This window comes from Borostomias antarcticus (genome assembly GCF_949987555.1).
Source record: "Borostomias antarcticus genome assembly, chromosome: 9".
Lineage (NCBI taxonomy): Eukaryota > Metazoa > Chordata > Actinopteri > Stomiiformes > Stomiidae > Borostomias > Borostomias antarcticus.
The window spans coordinates 19,406,967-19,425,850 of record NC_140242.1 but is presented as its reverse complement, the minus strand read 5'-3'; the positions used below and the strand labels follow the sequence as shown (position 1 = coordinate 19,425,850).

Sequence of the window (18,884 nt, the reverse complement as noted above, 5' to 3'; positions counted from 1 at the left end):
GTCTGGATCCTCATTGAGGTAGATGACCAAGCTTCTCAGGATGGTGTCGATGTCGTCACGCTAAAGCAAGGGTGAAAAGTCAACAGAATTAAGCCAAATGTAAGCTAAATGCCCCAAATGAGCTAGTAGTGAACTTGCATGGTTTACACATACATTGGTGTGTGAATGAAATACAAACACTTTAAAGCGCTTTGCAGTAATGTGCTGAATAAGCAGGCCATTTGCCATTAAATGAGCAGCTCTACAAACCGATTATTGGATCGCCAGGACTTTCTTGATCCTTTGGCCCTTCACTCCTCAATAGCTTGTCTGAGAAGTGGTCCAGCTGTGAGTAGAACTTCGATTGCAATGGCTTGGTGGTGAGCCGCAGGAACTCAGCATTCACCTGAAAAATATTAACAAGCAAAATACAGCCATTTGTTAGTTCAGGATGTCTGATCCTGACCCAACTAGCACCTTGGACAGTGCCCAGCACACCCTGTGTTCCCAGCGGCACGCCCCGCTCCCGTTCTCCATCATGATCACCGCATCCGTCAATCACCACATCAACGACAGTTCAAGAACTTAGTCTGCACATTCACTCATTGCCAGATCGGTGCCATTAGTCCCGTGGTAACCAAACGACTCTAGCCTCTACTGTTTTCAGTACCCATACCTTCTAGTTCAAGTTGCTCTTGTGTTTAGCAACTTTGCTCTCCTTCTGCCACATGATGATCACTTCACCCTGCCTGCCTTCCACTCGCCCACGCCCGTCCCTGGACTCCAGCCTCAATTTCCCAATAAACGTTCCCCCAATGGGGTTACACTGTGCCTCTACCTCTGAGTCATGCTTTTGGATTCAAATACGTTGCCAACACAAAGCTAAGCATTGGGTAGGAATAGTTTAGGTTTAGAAGTAGTCTGTTAAGTGATTAGGGATGTAATTAATCTAACCATTTTTTCCCACAGCGTTTCAGACAGGTAGGTACTAGGACTCATATTAGGAAGTGTAGGTTTGGAACTAGCACGGTACGTGATTAGGGATGTAATAATTCTAACCATTACTGTAATTAATCTAACCATTTTTTTCCACAGGGCATCAGACAGGTAGGTACTAGGATTCATATTAGGAAGTGTAGGTTTAGAACTTAGCATGGTAAGTGATTAGGTAATGTAATAATTCTAACCATTACTGTAATTAATCTAGCCATTTTTTTCCACAGGGCATCAGACAGGTAGGTACTAGGATTCATATTAGGAAGTGTATGTTTAGAACTTAGCATGGTAAGTGATTGGGTAATGTAATAATTCTAACCATTTTACATGTTTTTCCCCACAGGGCTTAAGACAGGTAGGTACTGGATTCATAATAGGACCATGATCTTAATATTTCCCCTCACATGGTACTAGACTAGCTGGCGGTCTCATGTCACAGAAATGCAGAAAATAATTTTTGGGTCTTGCTGAGGCCAATTCACAAAGTAATAGCAGAAAAGCCTAAGAAAGTTAAGAATAATTAACTGTAAAAATGTAAACTCATGCAGCTTTAATATTTCCCCTCATATAGTACTAGGCTACCTGGCCATCCTGTGCTAAAGTCCATCTCATGTGCAAGACTATTTCAGAAAATGGCGTCTCAAAATGTGACACGTGTGCCAAAATCTGTCCTGCGCCACCACGAGCTCTTTGCTATGCCGACGCTAGCATTCCGGACATTCCTACGTTTCGCAGGTACTGTCCGGGACAACTCGGAATGTTAGCAATAACTAGCTAACGGTGGTAACGCCCCCCATTAATAAATTAAATTAAAGGCCAAACTATTTTGCTAGCTAACGTTACTGAGCGAAGACCACACATCCAGTAAGGTCTACTAGCTAGATAACCTCCTAGCCAGCTAGCCTATCAAATGAACGGAGCTGAACGGAGCAAAATTCGCCTCACTAGGTCGCTAGCTAACACTCCGTAAATTAGCTAACGTTAGTGTGTCTGTCTAGTTAGCTAGCGTTAGCTAAACTAGACACACTCTAGCTAACGTTAGCTAGCTAAATTACCAGGGCTGTGTTCGGAATCGCTCCCTATTCACTATATAGTGCACTATATAGGGTGTCAGCCATTTTGTTTGTAGTGTCCGAATTCTCCACGGAATTTTCGTTCCCTATATAGTCCACTATTTATTACCCACAAGTCACCTTGATTTCCAGGGTACAGTGCATGTACCCTACATTTTCTCCGGTATACCACAATGCAATGCAGTTGAGTTGTCTTGCGAAGAGGGCTGTGAACGGAGGATGGCGGCGGCAACTTTCGTGTATAAACTGAAGGAACTCTAGCTTGCGGAGCTAAATCGTAAACATGTAATGTTTGTAAACATGTAACTTGATCGTGCGCTTCATAGCTAGCTAGGTAGCGCGGCTATAGCCAACGTTACATCTTGCAATTAACAGACAGGACCAAAGTAGAAAAACCACACATGCACATGATTAGAATTTAAATTTCAACACTTTATTTGGGATTTAACATTCAAAATGAACACACAAAAGCAAATCCGCTACTACCTGAGTGAGTACATCTCAACCTGCAGCGTGAATGCTCCCTGTTAGACTTGTTTGTTTACACGAGGGCGCATCCGCCTGCATCACACGAATGACCGACGCATTTTTGTGACGTTCGGTGTAGTGTCCGAATACTCCTTAAACCATTCCCTAGGTAGTTCACTACATAGTGAACCCTATATAGGGAATAGGGAGTGAGGGAACGAGGGAGCGATTCCGAACACAGCCCGGGTATCTGTCTAGTTAGCTAGTGCTTGGAAAATTAGCCAACTTAACGAGTGTCTGTCTAGTTAGCTAGTGCTAGCTTACTAGACAGACACTCGGTAGTTTTCCAAGTGTTATAGCGAGCTAGCGAGGCGAATTTTGCTCCGTTCAACTCAGTCCAGTTGACAGGCTAGCTGACTAGGTAACATTAGTTAAGTTAGTCAGCTAGATGTTAGTGCTAGCTAGCACTAACGTTGGTACCACTACGGCAGGACTAGCTAAAGCTAACGTTACCAGTAGCTAAGGTCTAGTTAGCCTGAAAACGGCATCAAAATTTGCCTCGCTTATCACGGCTGTTGCACATATTTCGGTCAATATTATGGAATGCACGTTATTTGACAGCGAATTACATTTTCAACTACTAAAAAAACTGAATACTACTTACCAGAAGGAATGGACTTTCGCGGTTAACGGTGTCTTGCCAGAGAGGGGTTGGCGTGCGGCTGCAAAGGGGACGTGCATCGAGAACCGCCAAGAAGAAAGCTCTCGTGCCGTTGTTTCGCACATGCGCAAAGGGCGCCCCCCCCCCCAAATGTGTCACATCTAAAAAGGGCTTGAATCAGTTTTTTGAGTGTAGGTGACATTGGTGGTATACATATTACACAGAGTCACTAGGCCTATATGTTCCCAGTGCACCAGGCCTGTGCAAGAAGTACAAACATGTAGTTGTCTTAATGATATTTGTGAAGCATGTACAGTAAGCACTTAGATGGCAATTTGTGCTGTAGCCTAACCATGTAATTTTATTTCATCTTCTTTCATTCGGTCACATTCACCAGTTCACTACAGTTCACTGCAGTTACAATACAGATACACTACAGTTCAATATCAGTATCACCACTGTGATATTCCAGTTATTAGTGATATGTCTCTGTTATGTGTGACAAATAAACATTTCAAATATTGTTGGTATTGTTGTTTGGTCCAAATCACTGCTAAAATACATATTTTAAAGGTTATTATGAAAATGTTTCAGTGCTTATTCACATACATTTCATGTCTCTGCCCTACTAACTAAATAAGGAAAACCCAGACAGATTTTTGTGAGCAGCCGTGTTAACCCCATTTGTCTCTGATTTTGGTTGACTAACATTAATCGTGTAACTACGTTCAAAGGTAAGTCATATTTGGATGGTAGGCTATATCATATTGGTAATATCATATATCATATCAATCAAAGGTAATATATTTGGATGGTTATAGGTAAGCTAACTTAGTCTAATCTATTAACGTTATTCTAAGACTGTCTCATCTTCTACTTCTACTTCTTTAAATGTTTAATGTGATTAACTAGTCATGCATTGAGGTCTAAATGTGTTCCATTATGCGCTTGCTTTCCACTGTTAACAGTAACCAGGCGGATGTTAGCTAGCCAGTAACTGTTTTCTCATACATGATTTGCCTATAGAATCAATGAATGATGAATCAAACCATGTTGAGAGCTCTTCCCAGCTAACCCATTATTTTCATGTAGGCTAGGCTGACCAATCACAAGAGGGCAGTCCCTCCCTTGGTATCCGCCCCAAATTGTCAATCAGATTTTCACCTTGCTCGCATAATTTAACGTCGAGCAAGAGAGGCCGGTTCGCACACGCAGAGCTACACTGCGAGCGCGCAGAAATCAAGTGCATGCGAGCAGAACTGAACTGACGCGAGGAGAAAGTGCTCCACTAGCAGATACGCCCGCAGCAGCCTGTATCGCTCACGGTTGTTAAATTTGTTCGCGAGGATTTATATCGTGCGAGCGCAGTTAATATCTGCGCGTGTGAAATAACATAATCTGCCCGTGAGTGTGTTTTACACGCTCTTGACTTCTGACATAAATGTGACGCCATACCAGGAGGAAGGATATACCAGGAGGAAGGATAGATACCAGGAGGAAGGATAGATACCAGGAGGAAGGATATACCAGGAGGAAGGATAGATACCAGGAGGAAGGTGGTCTACACAACTCTGGTTCTGCTCGTAGACTTGAATACTGGAATATCAAGCGCAGAGATGATCGGGCTAATTGGACAGCTGAGGAGAGCCAAAGCAGGCTATTGGACAGCTGAGGAGAGCCAAAGCAGGCTATTGGACAGCTGGGGGAGAGGAAGCAGGCTATTGGACAGCTGAGGAGAACCAAAGCAGGCTATTGGACAGCTGGGAGAGAGGAAGCAGGCTATTGGACAGCTGGGAGAGAGGAAGCAGGCTATTGGACAGCTGGGAGAGAGGAAGCAGGCTATTGGACAGCCGGGAGAGAGGAAGCAGGATATTGGACAGTTAGGAGAGAGAGGATGAAGGCTAGTGGATTAGCAGACTTCTGAACAGGCGCGTAGGCACGGGTTGGCCTGGATGGGCCTGGATGGCCCAGCTACATGCACGTCAGACAGACCCACAGTCAATCAGCTTTATTTTGCATAAATGTAACATTAACCTTATAATATTTGGTCTGCTTTAATTAGATAAATATAATAGAATACGTATCTAGTTACTGAATAAAATTTACAGCTACTGTATCATTACATTTCTTACCTGATTGGTTCTGAGTCTGCGAATTTCCGCTGTGCACGCGATGGAAAGGTAGCTACCATGTTGACGGGGGGCTCACACGCTTGCGTTTGATGCGTCAACTTTGACGGATGCCATTCACTTTCAATGGCTGCAGCCGAATGGCATTCTGGTTCCGTTGTTGTCCCGGTGCGTTGCGTTGCCTTCGTTGCTAGCGTCGAAAGTTAAAACATTTTCAACTTTCAGATGCGTTGCCGGAGCTTCCGACCAATCAGATGTCTTGACGGAGAAAGACGTCATCGCAAGGCGGGATTTTCACATTTTTCGATACTAAGATGGAGGACAAACTAATAATCGCCGTGTGCAATCACCCGGCTATATATGACCAATCTCTGTTCATTTACCGGGACAAAAATCTGAAGGAGAAGGCCTGGAGAGAGGTCGCAGAGGCTGTTGGTGAATCTGGTATGTATTTGTCTCGTCGGGAGTTTATTTAGTAGGCTACTAACATTGCAGTGATAGTAGCTAACAGCTCGCTAGCCATGCTAGCTATGTCCCATCTTGCTCGCTAGCATTCAATAACTTGCATTAATACGAAAAGTAGCCTGGCTCACCATATATATCAAGAACATAGCCATAAATGTTATGTAGTTACAGTTTTATTACCATCTTCTTTTGTACTGTTATTCTTAGGCACTGCTTATTTGTATGGTTACTGTATGCTGGAGCAACCTTGTGAAATAATTTCCTTTGGGAATAAAGTACTTATCTATTTATCTATCTATCTCGCTCACACACATTTTGCATTTCAATAGAGGAAGTGTGCAAGGCAAGGTGGAGGAGCCTGAGGGACAGATTCAAGAAAGAGCTAAATGCAGAGAAGGAAGGAAAAAGGAGTGGGGCAGGAGCAGTGCAGACCCCGCAGTGGAGCTACATGGCAGTCTTGCGGTTTCTGACCCCTTTTGTTGCTGACCGCAAGACTACCAGCAACATCCCCAGGCGCACTGCTCCCTGCCCCACTCCTAGGCCCACCACCCCAGCCCCCCCTGCTCTTCAGCCCCCCACCCCAGCCCCCCCTGCTCTTCACCCCCCAACCCCAGCCCCCCCTCATCTTCATCCCCCCACCCCAGCCCCCCCTCATCTTCAGCCCCCCACCCCAGCCCCCCCTCATCTTCACCCCCCCACCCCAGCCCCCCCTCATCTTCAGACCCCCACCCCAGCCCCCCCTCTTCTTCAGCCCCCCACCCCAGGCCCCCCTCATCTTCAGCCCCCCACCCCAGGCCCTAGTAACATGCAGGTGGAGGAAGAGCCAGAGAGGGATATTTCACAGCGGCCAGAGGAGGTAGAGAGCCAGATCAGCCACATGACAGACTAGTAATGAAACCAGTCTTTTCAAGGAGGAGCTAGTACCTTATGTTACAATATGCTTTTGAGAATGTTTTCTAATATTGCATGTCCCGCCAATAAAGCTGGTTGAATTGAATTGAGTAATTATTAGACTATCCATTATAGTAAAAGACTAAAGATAAACGTTTGGACAGGATAGTGCAGGCTTTGGACAACTGTCTTGACCCATAAAGTTTAAGGGACACATTTAGACTCAATACACAGCTCCTTAATAGTTATTATTATTTCAGCATGCAGGTCGACCAAGCCAGATGGAGGAGGGGGGAAGCGAGGCCCATGACTCCAGGTAGATGTTCTCATTAAGTTATTACTTGGATGTCTTGCTACATGTCTGTACCCGTTTGTATTATGCATTGCATGTCTGTTTATGTACTATAAATGTATACATTATATCCTCTATGCTCAAGACAAATTTAGTAACAATCTTCATTCTTGACAGAGGTCGGAAGAGGGCAAAGGACAGCCTCTCTCCTTTTGAAAAAATACTAATGGAGACCATCCAGCAGGCCAAACGGGTGCCAGCAGCACCTCCACCACCACCTCCACCACCACAACCGGATGTGGATGAGGATGACCTTTTCTTGAGGAGCCTTTTGCCAGCCATTAAAAGAATCCCAGCTGCGAAGAGGGCGAGGCTGAGATTCAAAATCCACCAGCTAGTGTTTGAGGCTGAAGAGGCTGAAAATTAAATCACACAAACACTAGCTGGTGGATTTAGAATCTCAGACCTGTGTGTATGTCTGTGTGCGAGTTATTTTTTTATTTTTTTTATCATTTGAGTTGGGTTGCTTTTTATTGAATTATTTCTATATTATTTGTATTTTATTAAATAATTTTATATTTCAATATAATTTATCATTTAAATGTAAATAAAGGTTTCTAAAATTAACTCATGGTCTAACTGTGCCTTAATTGTATGTCGTATTAAAAGGTTTGTCCAACAATTCAAGATACCAAACACTTGTCTATTAATAGTGTCACGGCCAGATACCACCCGAGAATCATTAATGCGAACTCGGTAGTCTAGGGGTTACCTCGGGCTAGAAACTGAGCCGTGCACTCTAGCTCCGGTCTGTCATCGGCGTGGAATATGTTGTACCTGAACAGGTTGGCTTAGGCGGGTCCTACCTGGACGCAGTAGGCTACTGACGGTCGCTCCAGTAATCGATCCAAGCCTTCTTGGGAGGGCAGCCTGGCTTCCATAAGCGGCCAGCCCAATCCTTGGGTTGCTACTCTCAGTGTAGCGCGAAGAGCCACCGAAGCGGCTAACGAAACAACGGACACAGGATCTCTACAGGGTTCAGTCACGGTCTTAATCAATGTCCTCAGTGCAAGGTTTGGCTTCCCGGCGAGACGCTGGATCCACGGGGGCCTTCTCTTCCGTCTCCTGCCGGGTTAAGTTCAAACCCTCCCTGAGTCAGACCCGCCCCTAAGCCTCTTCAGACCAATCACCATCCCACACAATGACAGACACAGAGACTAGACGGATCCGACCGTGACATTCCTCCCCCCATCAAAAAGAAAAAACATAAAAAGACACTAGACACGAAATAGTTATTTTTCTGGATTTTTCTACAATTTTATATATTTTTTATTCCTCCCGATTTTCCCTTTTTCCAAAAATCACTACCATTCACCCCCACAACAGCCTTGTCCAAATACCAGGGTTCGAGTGATCAGCCTAAGGCCTTTTTTTTTTCAAAAGACCATCCTTCAGACTATCCCCACTCCCCCTCACAGAAGTATCTGGCACCTCACGGCTTCCTTAACCAACCTAGTCCTACTTGGGTGCAATCCCACATCGTGCTGCTTCACCCTCTGGACAGGGCATCAGCAATAACATTATCCTTACCCGCTATATGCTTAATCACCATACTATACGGCTGCAAGAGTAGCCCCCAGCGAAACACACGAGCATTAGCGCTACTGAACTTGGCCAGAAACGTCAACGGTTTATGATCAGAGTAGACCTTCAGCACCTGATCACTACTGGCCACGTAGATCTCGAAATGCCTCACGGCCAGGACTAAGGCTAGGGCTTCCTTTTCTATGGTCGAATACCCTCTCTGATGACAGTTGAGCTTCTTCGAAAAGTAGGCTACCGGCCGCTCAACCCCATCAGCCCCTGCCTGCAGCAGAACCGCTCCCACTCCTACATCACAGGCATCCACTGCTAAAGCAAACGGTTGTGAAAAAATCAGGTGCCTTAAGGACCGGCGCACTTGAGAGGATGTTTTTCACCTGGGCTAAAGCCTCCCTACACTCTCCCGACCAATCCCACTTCACTCCACTCCTGAGCAAGTTGGTCAAGGGAGCAGTCACGGCCGCAAAGTTTGACACAAACCTTCTATAGAAACCGCACATCCCCAGAATCTGCCTCAGCTGGGTCCTCGTCCTGGGAGGGGGAAAATCTATGATGGCCTGCACCTTCGCTGTTCTAGGCAACACAGTCCCACCGCCGACCTGATGACCCAGATAGGTGACCCTGCCCTTCCCGAACTCACACTTCGGAAGGTTGACCACCAATCCCGCCTCCGCCAAGCGCTCAAACAATGCCCCAACATGAGCGACATGCTCCTCCCACGTCTCGCTGTAAGTTACCACATCATCAAGGTAGGTGACGGTGTTACGCAACCCCTGAGTGACGGCATTCATGAGCCTCTGGAATGTGGCCGGGGCGTTCTTCATTCCAAATGGCATGACTGTAAAGCGATACAGCCCATCATGCGTCACAAAGGCTGACCTCTCCTTAGCTCGTTCGGTCAGGGGAACCTGAAAGTAACCCTTCAACAGATCCACCTTCGTGACCCACTTGGCCTGACCAACCTGGTCAATACAGTCCTCTAGGCGTGGGATAGGGAACGCATCCCCCCGCGTCACCACGTTCAGCTTTCTAAAATCCACACAGAATCTATCCGCTCTTCCCTCCTGTGCCGCCAACACCACAGGAGAGCTCCAAGCGCTGTCTGCTGGCTCAATGACTCCAATCTCCAGCATATAGTCTACTTCCTCCCGTATAGTCTCTTTCTTACGCGGGGGATAACGGTAAGGGTGTGACCTTACTGGGGCAGCAGTCCCAGTATCTACATCATGCTGAGCCTTCCCGGTCCGACCCGGTACATCCTGAAAGAGCTGGGGAAATAAACCTACCAACCGCTGGATATCTAATCGCTGAGGCCCGGACAGGTGCTCTAGCTGGCTATCCAACCTGGCAAGGGCTTGGGTGTTCTGTAGCCTCACCCCTACAACCCCTGGAGGGGAGGAATCCTCCCCTAACTCCTCCTTTTCTTCCCCCCTTTCCTCGGCAACACAGCAGACTACTGCCTCCGTGTCCCGCCCCTCGTATGCCTTCATGGAGTTCACATGACATAGGCGGGTCTTCGAACGCCTATCAGGGGTCGCCACCACGTAGTTAAGATCCCCAAGCTTCCTAAGGACTGTATACGGGCCCACAAACCCTGGGCCTAGCTGTGTCCGAGGCCCTGCTACTAACACCAGGACCTTGTCGCCTGGGTCGAAGGACCGGCGGGTCGTCTTGCAGTCATACTTGGCTTTCATGCGGGCCTTAGCCCCAACTAAGTTCTTGCCCGCCACTTCACACGCTGCCTGCAGCCGAGCTCTACAAGACTCAACATACTGCAAAACATCTCCTGGAGATGTGGGTTCAACCATCTGCTCCCTTAACAGTTTAAGGGGGCCCCGCACCTCATGCCCAAAAACTAATTCGAACGGACTAAATCCTAGAGAGTCAGAGGGGGCATCCCGAATAGCAAACAAGAGAAAAGGGATTGCCTCGTCCCATTCTTTAGGCTGGCTCTCCACAAACTTCCTGATCATACTCTTCAACGTGCCATGGAAGCGCTCAATGGCCCCCTGGGACTGAGGGTGGTATGCAGATGAATACTTGGGGAGTATTTTTAGCTCTGACATCACTTGACGATACAACTGAGACGTGAAATTGGATCCCCTATCCGACTGAATAGTCTTTGGCAAACCCGCCCAAGCAAAGAACTTGATTAGATGTTCTGCGATAACCTTCGCCCTGATAGTACGCAAGGGAAAAACCTCAGGATATCTAGTGGCCATATCCAAAACAGTAAGTAGGTACTCGTTACCTCGCTTGGTCTTAGGTAGGGGGCCTACGCAATCAATCATGATTTCCACAAAAGGTTCCGTCACAACCGGCAACGGTTTAAGAGGGGCGACCGGGGGAACCCTCCCCGGCCCTCCCACCACCTGACATGTGTGGCACGAGCGGCAAAACCGCTTCACCTCACGCCTTATGCTCGGCCAATAGAACTGCCTGCTAATTCTGTCCATAGTCTTTTTGAACCCCAGATGACCGCCTAGACTGAACTCATGCGCCAACTGGAGTACCTCTGCTCGACATCTCTGGGGCAGCATGACCTGTTCATAACTAGCCCAGTCCTGATTCAGCCGGCCTACAGGTCTCCACTTCCTGAACAAAACCCTGCCACGCCAGAAGTAGCCAGTGTTCACCTCCTTACTCTCCTCCTCTGAAGTGGCCATTTTACAGGCATACGCCAAGGAGGGATCCGCTTTCTGCTCTCTACCCAGGGACGATTGGTCAAGAGAGGGAATCTCTGGGCCTACTGCTACCTCAAATGGCTCCATGCTGGTCGGCTCCCGGACTTCTGGCACCCGCTCACTCGGGGGCGCCTTGCCCCCAGACTTATCCAGCTGGGGGAAGACTGTCTCCCCCAGATCTATACTAACCCCACCGCTGGTCCCCAGTGAGGGGTCCTCTCCAGGAGTTTCAGTTTCCTCCGCCCGAGACCGGGTAACTACACACGCCGAAAACACCTCTGGAAATTCCCTTTCCAACTCGCACAGCTCTACTGACTCTGAAGGCTGCTCTAGTACTACTGGTTCTACTGGTTTAATTCTGGGCCTCGCTAAATCATTCCCCAGGATGACCTGTATTCCCCTCACAGGCAGACTACTTACTTCTGCCACGGTTGCCCATTGTTCCCCAGGGGAACACAGCTCCTCTGAGCGCAAATAGATACGGTGGAGGGGCGCCTGCTCATAGCCGCCTCCAAATCCCTTTACCACTAAAAACTGACCAGTGAACGTAGTGTTAGAGAGTACATTCACCTCTTTCAACATCAGAGTCAGTTTTGACGCACTGTCCCTTAGTACAGTCACTGACTCCTGTGGCCCTTGGTCGGACTCTGACACCGTCCCCTCTGTTACATACTCCTCATACCCACACAGGTCTCCTTTGGCATCAGCCTCTGTCGAGATGGCCATTAGCTCACGCCGAGGGACGTGATCATCCCTGGACCCTAACTTAGGGCACTGGGTTTTCTTGGCCCCACTTTTTGCAGTGGTAACACTGGATGTTCACTGGAGAAAACTGACCGCGGCCTGCTGACTGGGCGGAGCCCCCTTGCCGAAGCGGTGGACGGTCTGGCCTCCCTGAGAACCGATCAGGTCTAAACGGGCCGGCTTGGTTTCTCTCATTCACTGGAGGGTGCCAAACACCTCCGTTATCCTGCTTCCTTGGGGGAAACGCCCCACTCGATCTCTCCTCATGGGGTCGTCTCCGACTAACTCCGCCCCCAGTGACTCTGCCATGAATGATCTCATAACTATCAGCTAACTCAGCCGCTCGTTCTGGGCTTTTCACGTCCTTCTCACTTAGATATATTTCTAACTCTCGGGGGGCACTATTCTTAAACTGCTCCAATATGAATAGTTCTCTTAGCTCCTGATAGGTAAAAGTCTCAGTGGAGCTAAGCCATCGGTCAATTGCTATCACTTGTTTCCTCCATAAGTCTAGATATGATTCTCCTGGCTGGCGCCTCAACTCACGAAACTGCTTCCTATATGACTCAGGTACACTACCATAGGCCTGCAGGACCGCCGTTCTAAGTGCATCATATTCCAACCCTGTTCTGCAATCCAATGCAGCTACAGCTCTCTGGGCTTTTCCCTTTAATACACTCTGTACAAGGAGCGGCCATTTCTCCTCTGGCCTTTCACTGTCTTTCGCTACCTTCTCAAACATCTCAAAGAAGATATCTACTTCTCCCTCTTCAAAGGGTGGTATGAAGTGACGCGCCCGGTTTATGTCAAAGCTTGTAGATTTCTTGTTATAGACTAATTTCTCTAGTTCCATCTTGGCCATTTGGGCTTTGTGCTCTGCCATCTTGGCGTCATGCTCTCTACTCTCTCTTTCTATTCTTTCTTCTCGCTCCCTCTGTGTTACTCTTTCCTTCAGTCTCTTATTCTCTTCTAACTGACAATGCTCTATAATTATTTCAGCTATAGCTAGCTTTCTCAGATCTTTGGCCAAGTCTATATCCTCCTCCTGTGCTATTGTGATCAACTGGTCCTTGCTCAGCCTCTTACATTGTTCTGGGGTTAACCCCCACACATCGACATGCTCTCCCATGATCGATTGTGGCATTGGGAATTCGCTCCCCACTCACTAACGTTACCAGGCTATCGCAACAACACTACTGGCGCTAATGTAGCAGCACTCCTATGCTCCACACTTAGCCCAGTCTATCCAACCAATTTACAAATCACCTCACGCACAGCCAGAACCCAAGACATCAAACTAACACCAACTCTGTGCAACCGTATACTAATTCCCCGTCAAATCCCATTTACCATCTACAAGTCAAACTACTATAACTTTAGCTTTAATCTACTATTTTTGGTCTGGGAATTGGGACTACTTGACGCAGCAGCTAATCTGCCATTTGAATTCAACGCCCCTCTAACTAACTGGCGGCGTCTGAACCATCCAAGCTGGCCAACCCAACTCAATGCGTCTTTCGTCCCAGCAACCAGACGTTCTGATGCTAAATGCTAACAAAAGCTAGCGCCATACTAAATAAAGCTAACTAATAGCTAGCGGCTAATAGCAAGCGGCTAATAGCTAGTGCAACGCCACTTAGGGCTAACTCCCCAACCTGTTAGCTAACATTCACTCACGTTCAGTCCCGGACGAGCCACCCACAATGTCACGGCCAGATACCACCCGAGAATCATTAATGCGAACTCGGTAGTCTAGGGGTTACCTCGGGCTAGAAACTGAGCCGTGCACTCTAGCTCCGGTTTGTCATCGGCGTGGAATATGTTGTACCTGAACAGGTTGGCTTAGGCGGGTCCTACCTGGACGCAGTAGGCTACTGACGGTCGCTCCAGTAATCGATCCAAGCCTTCTTGGGAGGGCAGCCTGGCTTCCATAAGCGGCCAGCCCAATCCTTGGGTTGCTACTCTCAGTGTAGCGCGAAGAGCCACCGAAGCGGCTAACGAAACAACGGACACAGGATCTCTACAGGGTTCAGTCACGGTCTTAATCAATGTCCTCAGTGCAAGGTTTGGCTTCCCGGCGAGACGCTGGATCCACGGGGGCCTTCTCTTCCGTCTCCTGCCGGGTTAAGTTCAAACCATGGATGTATTAATAGAACTGGATACAGCCACTCCATTCACTGACCGCTATCAACAATGAAGCCCTATTGAACCACGCCATCTTGGCAAATTTGTAGTCATTTGACCATTTCCGGTGACTTTTGTACTTGCGCAGTTGTGCTTTTCTGGCCTTCCGGTGACTTTTGTACTTGCGCAGTTGTACTTCTGTCCTACGCGCGTCCACGGTCAACGTTGGCACCGCTTCTAGCTATCGAATGGCCGACTGGTGTAAGATGGATAGCCTAACGTTAGAGAGATAAATGTTTATGGTTTCAGTCTATGGTTATGTTAATAAAGCTAAGTGAAAAAAACCAACATGCACACTCTTACAAAATGGTGGTGCTGGGAGTAAATCCCCTTTAAGGTTTCAAATGAGAAATACTCGACTCCCGCACACACTTTTTCTCTGCTTTAATCTTTTTTTAAACAACGTTTCGGTGTTGCCACCTTCATCAGGACAGATTTCTGTCCTGATGAAGGTGGCAACACCGAAACGTTGTTTAAAAAAAGATTAAAGCAGAGAAAAAGTGTGTGCGGGAGTCGAGTATTTCTCATATGTTAATAAAGCTAACAATGATGTTGTAACATGCATGCAGCACTGCCGATCTGAACGATTGATTCATTATTACCATGGATCGGTATTGGGATTGATCAAGGGCGAATGTGAAATAGCAGCCACGAACTCAGCGGGTTATCCGAGATGCGGTAGCAGCGGCCAAAGCTCCTGCTGGCGGGGAGGGAAGCTCTTCAACTCGCCTGTCACTGGCTCCCTGGAGGAATTTAGCCTGGCTGCAATAACGTTATCGCGAACGGAATGAATACCATCTACTAGCAAACAAAACATGTTCAGTTATATTTAACCTGTTAAAACTAAGCTGCCTGGATGAAAAAATAATTTCTCCAATGGATATATTTTACAAAAACAGGTTAATATGCAAGCCGGTTTTCATTGCTAAATCAAAGCGGGGAGAGCCGGGAACGTGCGTGGACGCGCTTCGGACAGAAAAGCACAACTGCGCAAGTACAAAAGTCACCGGAAATAGCAAAATGACTACAAATCTAGCCAAGATGGCGCGGTTCAATAGGCCTTCACTTTAGATTTCGAATCCTGGGGGCTTGGTTCAAACCCTCCCTGAGTCAGACCCGCCCCTAAGCCTCTTCAGACCAATCACCATCCCACACAATGACAGACACAGAGACTAGACGGATCCGACCGTGACAATAGGTAACTGGAATGTACAGTCATTGTTATTAGTGCTTCTGTGAAAACCTGCAGAAAACAGCTAAAAGGGAAAAGTGTAAGATTAAAACACATTAAACAGGAATGTTATGTTAGTGATGGTGCTTTTTTTAAATGACATTTGGAAGATGCATGCTTTTTCTAAGAGAAACACCTTGTATATACAGAATCTGCTTTGTTACTGTAGGGATTTCAATGACAATGTTTACACAACCATAAAACGACAACCACAATATTACGTTGTATTAACTTTATTCGTCAAGTTGCACCAGAGCCCCGTCTGCCAGAACATTATGTCCTGTTGCCACCTCCTACGGCGTGGACGTGGGGTTGGATTTTAGGAGGCAAGGTAGCTCTTAAAAGAGCTTTTGTGTGGCTCTGACAAGAGCCTTTGGTGTGTGCACGCTACACGACGTTCCACTGCCACGGTACCGCACCCTCCTGGTTCATGTAGGAGCAGTAGGTCTCCCTCACCTGGATGGCCCTACGTGAGGCGTTGTTGGAGCCCATCCTCGGCGCATCATACAGACAACCCTCGGTGGTGCTGGACTCAGCTGCAGGTCCATGTGTGGCTGGCATCGTCTCTAGTGCCTTCATCCGGAGGAAGTTGTGGAGCACACATGTAGCCTTCACACACTCCCCAGCTACCTCTGGACTGGTGCCGATGACACAGTGGTACATCCTCCACCGAGAGGAGAGCTGACCAAAGGCACACTCAACTACCAACCTGGCCGGCTCAGTCGGTAGTTGAACACCCTCCTCTCAGGTGTCAGATGGTGTCCAGGGAATGGACGCAGCAGGTGAGGTCCGAGGGGGAAGGCCTCATCCCCTACAAACACGTAGGGGAGTGGGCCTCGCTGCTCTGCTCCTGGGATGGAGGTGTCAGGTGGTATGGCCAGGGTTCCATCTCTGAGGGCCTCTCCGAACGCTGAGTTCCGCAGGCTCCCGCTGTCACTGGTCCTGCCGTAGCCCCCAACATCCACGACCCTGAACAGGTAGTTGGCATCTACCACAGCCAGGAGTACAAGGGAGAAGGTGGACTTATAATTGTGGTACAGTGACCCGGAGTTGCCTGGAGCTTGCAGGACCACATGCTTCCCGTCGATGGCCCCGATGCAGTTGGGAAAGTTCCAACGCTCCTGGAACTGCACAGCGATGGCCCTCCAGTCGTCCATCTTGAGAACTGGCATGGTCTCCTCCACCAGGGCAGTCCAGATGGCACTCGCAACCTCCCTGACGATGCCACACACAGTGGAATGACCAAGCCGGTAGCTGAAGGCAATGGTCTTGAAGGAGTCACCGGTGGCCAGATACCTAAAGAAAATATACAAATATACAGTTAAAAAAAGTGATTAACTGTATAACCTGTACTATTTGTAGTGGCAGTGGCCTATCATAAGATTAGGTTACTGCATTTTACTGAAACTCTTAAGCAAACATACAAGCTGTAGATAAATTATCCATTTGCAACATTAGATGAGACTGGTATTTTATTAGGCCTACACACACACCTCTAGGCTAATCACAGTAAACAAAATCAAATCTTACCGTAGGCAGATAGCGAGTCGCTCGGCAGGTCCGATGGACAACCTCATCCCCGTGTCTGCCTTTGTGATGAGGGGACCGACTTTACCGAGCAACTCGCCAAAGGTGTCCCGCTTCATCCTGAAGTACATCTCAAACCGGTCACCATCCAAACGGAGTTCCTGGACAAGTCCATGGAACTCTCCCCGTTGCCGGTGGGTTTGGAGGATAGGATGTACCCAATACCTGCGGACACCACGTTCACGTCGCCTCAACCACAATGCATAGACGATCGCCACACGTTCGACCAGATTAGCATCCATGACAGCACTAAACGAAAAGCCGGGTGGGTTTTCAAAATAGTGCGCGCTAGCAGGTTCGGAGAATCTACTGGCTGTTGTTTCAAGCGCAGTTTTGGACAATGTGATTGGTTGTTGTTGCGTGCGGCAGACACGCCTTCCGCCATCCGTCAATGTTGACGCATCAAACGCAAGCGTGTGAGCCCTCTGTCACCCGCGCGGGGGGTGAAATAGCACTTGCGCTCGCGTAAAGTGACACATTTCTGCACGACACACGTTGCTACGCAAGGACGCGTCAACGTCACCTTGCGTAGCTTTGCGTAGCTCGCGCTAGCATAGCTTGCGTTGACTGTGAATGGGCCCTAAGCTTGCGAAACAAATTACTGCAAAAAAAACAAACTAACTTGTTTCAGTTTATAAAATGAGTTCACACCGAACCATCCAACCACTAACAGACAGCTGCTCAAAATAATTGTGATGTAGGAGGACCCCCAGACCGCCCACCTAGAGTGTGTCCCCCTGGGTGTGTGGCCCAGCTACGTTTCTCCTGGCCACATAAGAAATCCTACACCCCTGCTTCTGCGCTTGTTGTTGTGGGTGTTCGGGAAAACATCTGCGCCGAATGGCATCCCTCCCAAGTCGATGAACTCCCAGGGCGATGATTCCCAGAGTTACAGGCGGCTTGTGTGTACAGCTCAGATGCACAGCAGCTGGTGGGATCTCTACATTGATCTGCGTCTGTTCCAACACCGCAGTGTGACATCACCACCTGACATTTATACCGCTGAAGCTACGGCTCTTCAGGGGAAGTGGAGAGGAGAGGAGAGGAGGAGGGATGGAGAGGAGGATGGAGAGGAGAAGGAGGAGAGGAGTGGAAAGGAAGGAGGATGGAGAGGAGGAGCGAGTGGAGAGGGAGGAGAGGAGATGAGAGGGAGGAGAGCAGAGGAGTGGAGAGAGAGGGGAGGGTGGAGAGGAGATGGAGGTGGAGGAGAGGAGAGGGAGGAGGATGGAGAGGAGAGGAGGGAGGATGGAGAGGAGAGAGGAGAGGGAGGAGGACGCAAGGAGGAGAAGGAGGAGGGAGGATGATGGAGGGAGGATAGTAACCATGTTCCCTGCTACTGCACCTCTCTATCACACTACTGATCACTCAGACACTCAGCAGCAGACTCAAACACACACACACACACGGACACACATGCATGCACGCACGCATACACTCTCTCTCTCTCTCTCTCTCTCTCTCTCTCTCACACACACACACACACACACACACACTAGCCTCGCTCGTGGTTCCTATCACCAACACCCTGGACCAAGCCCAACCCAGCCAGAGGGGCTGTTGGTCAGCTACATGTCTCCTACCACACACACGCACACACACACACATACACACATACACACACACACACACCCTGTTCTGAACTACACTGCGGATTCTAAAGGTGTTTTGTGAGAAGCAAACTTGATATCTATAGAGATTTGATTACAAAGATCCATGGCATTCTGTGTGTGTGTGTTTTCGATGTCATACTGCATAGCGGAAGTGTCACCCTCTGGCAATTTTAATCTCTGGTCTCCATGGTGAATATTTCAGAATGTGTTTGTGTGAAAGACACCCAAATCCCAAATCCTTTCCAATTTCGAGAGTGAGACAGACGGGCCCAGACACTGTGAGTTCAT

The 18,884-nt window shown here is 48.2% G+C and overlaps 1 protein-coding gene across 1 annotated transcript in view; it reads left to right on the top strand.

Moving 5' to 3' along the window:
• The window catches only part of pde1a (phosphodiesterase 1A, calmodulin-dependent), a gene marked incomplete at both ends in the record, with an annotated part of 54,905 nt that overhangs the window by 23,558 nt on the left and 12,463 nt on the right, over positions 1 to 18,884 (top strand). The window lies entirely within an intron of this gene.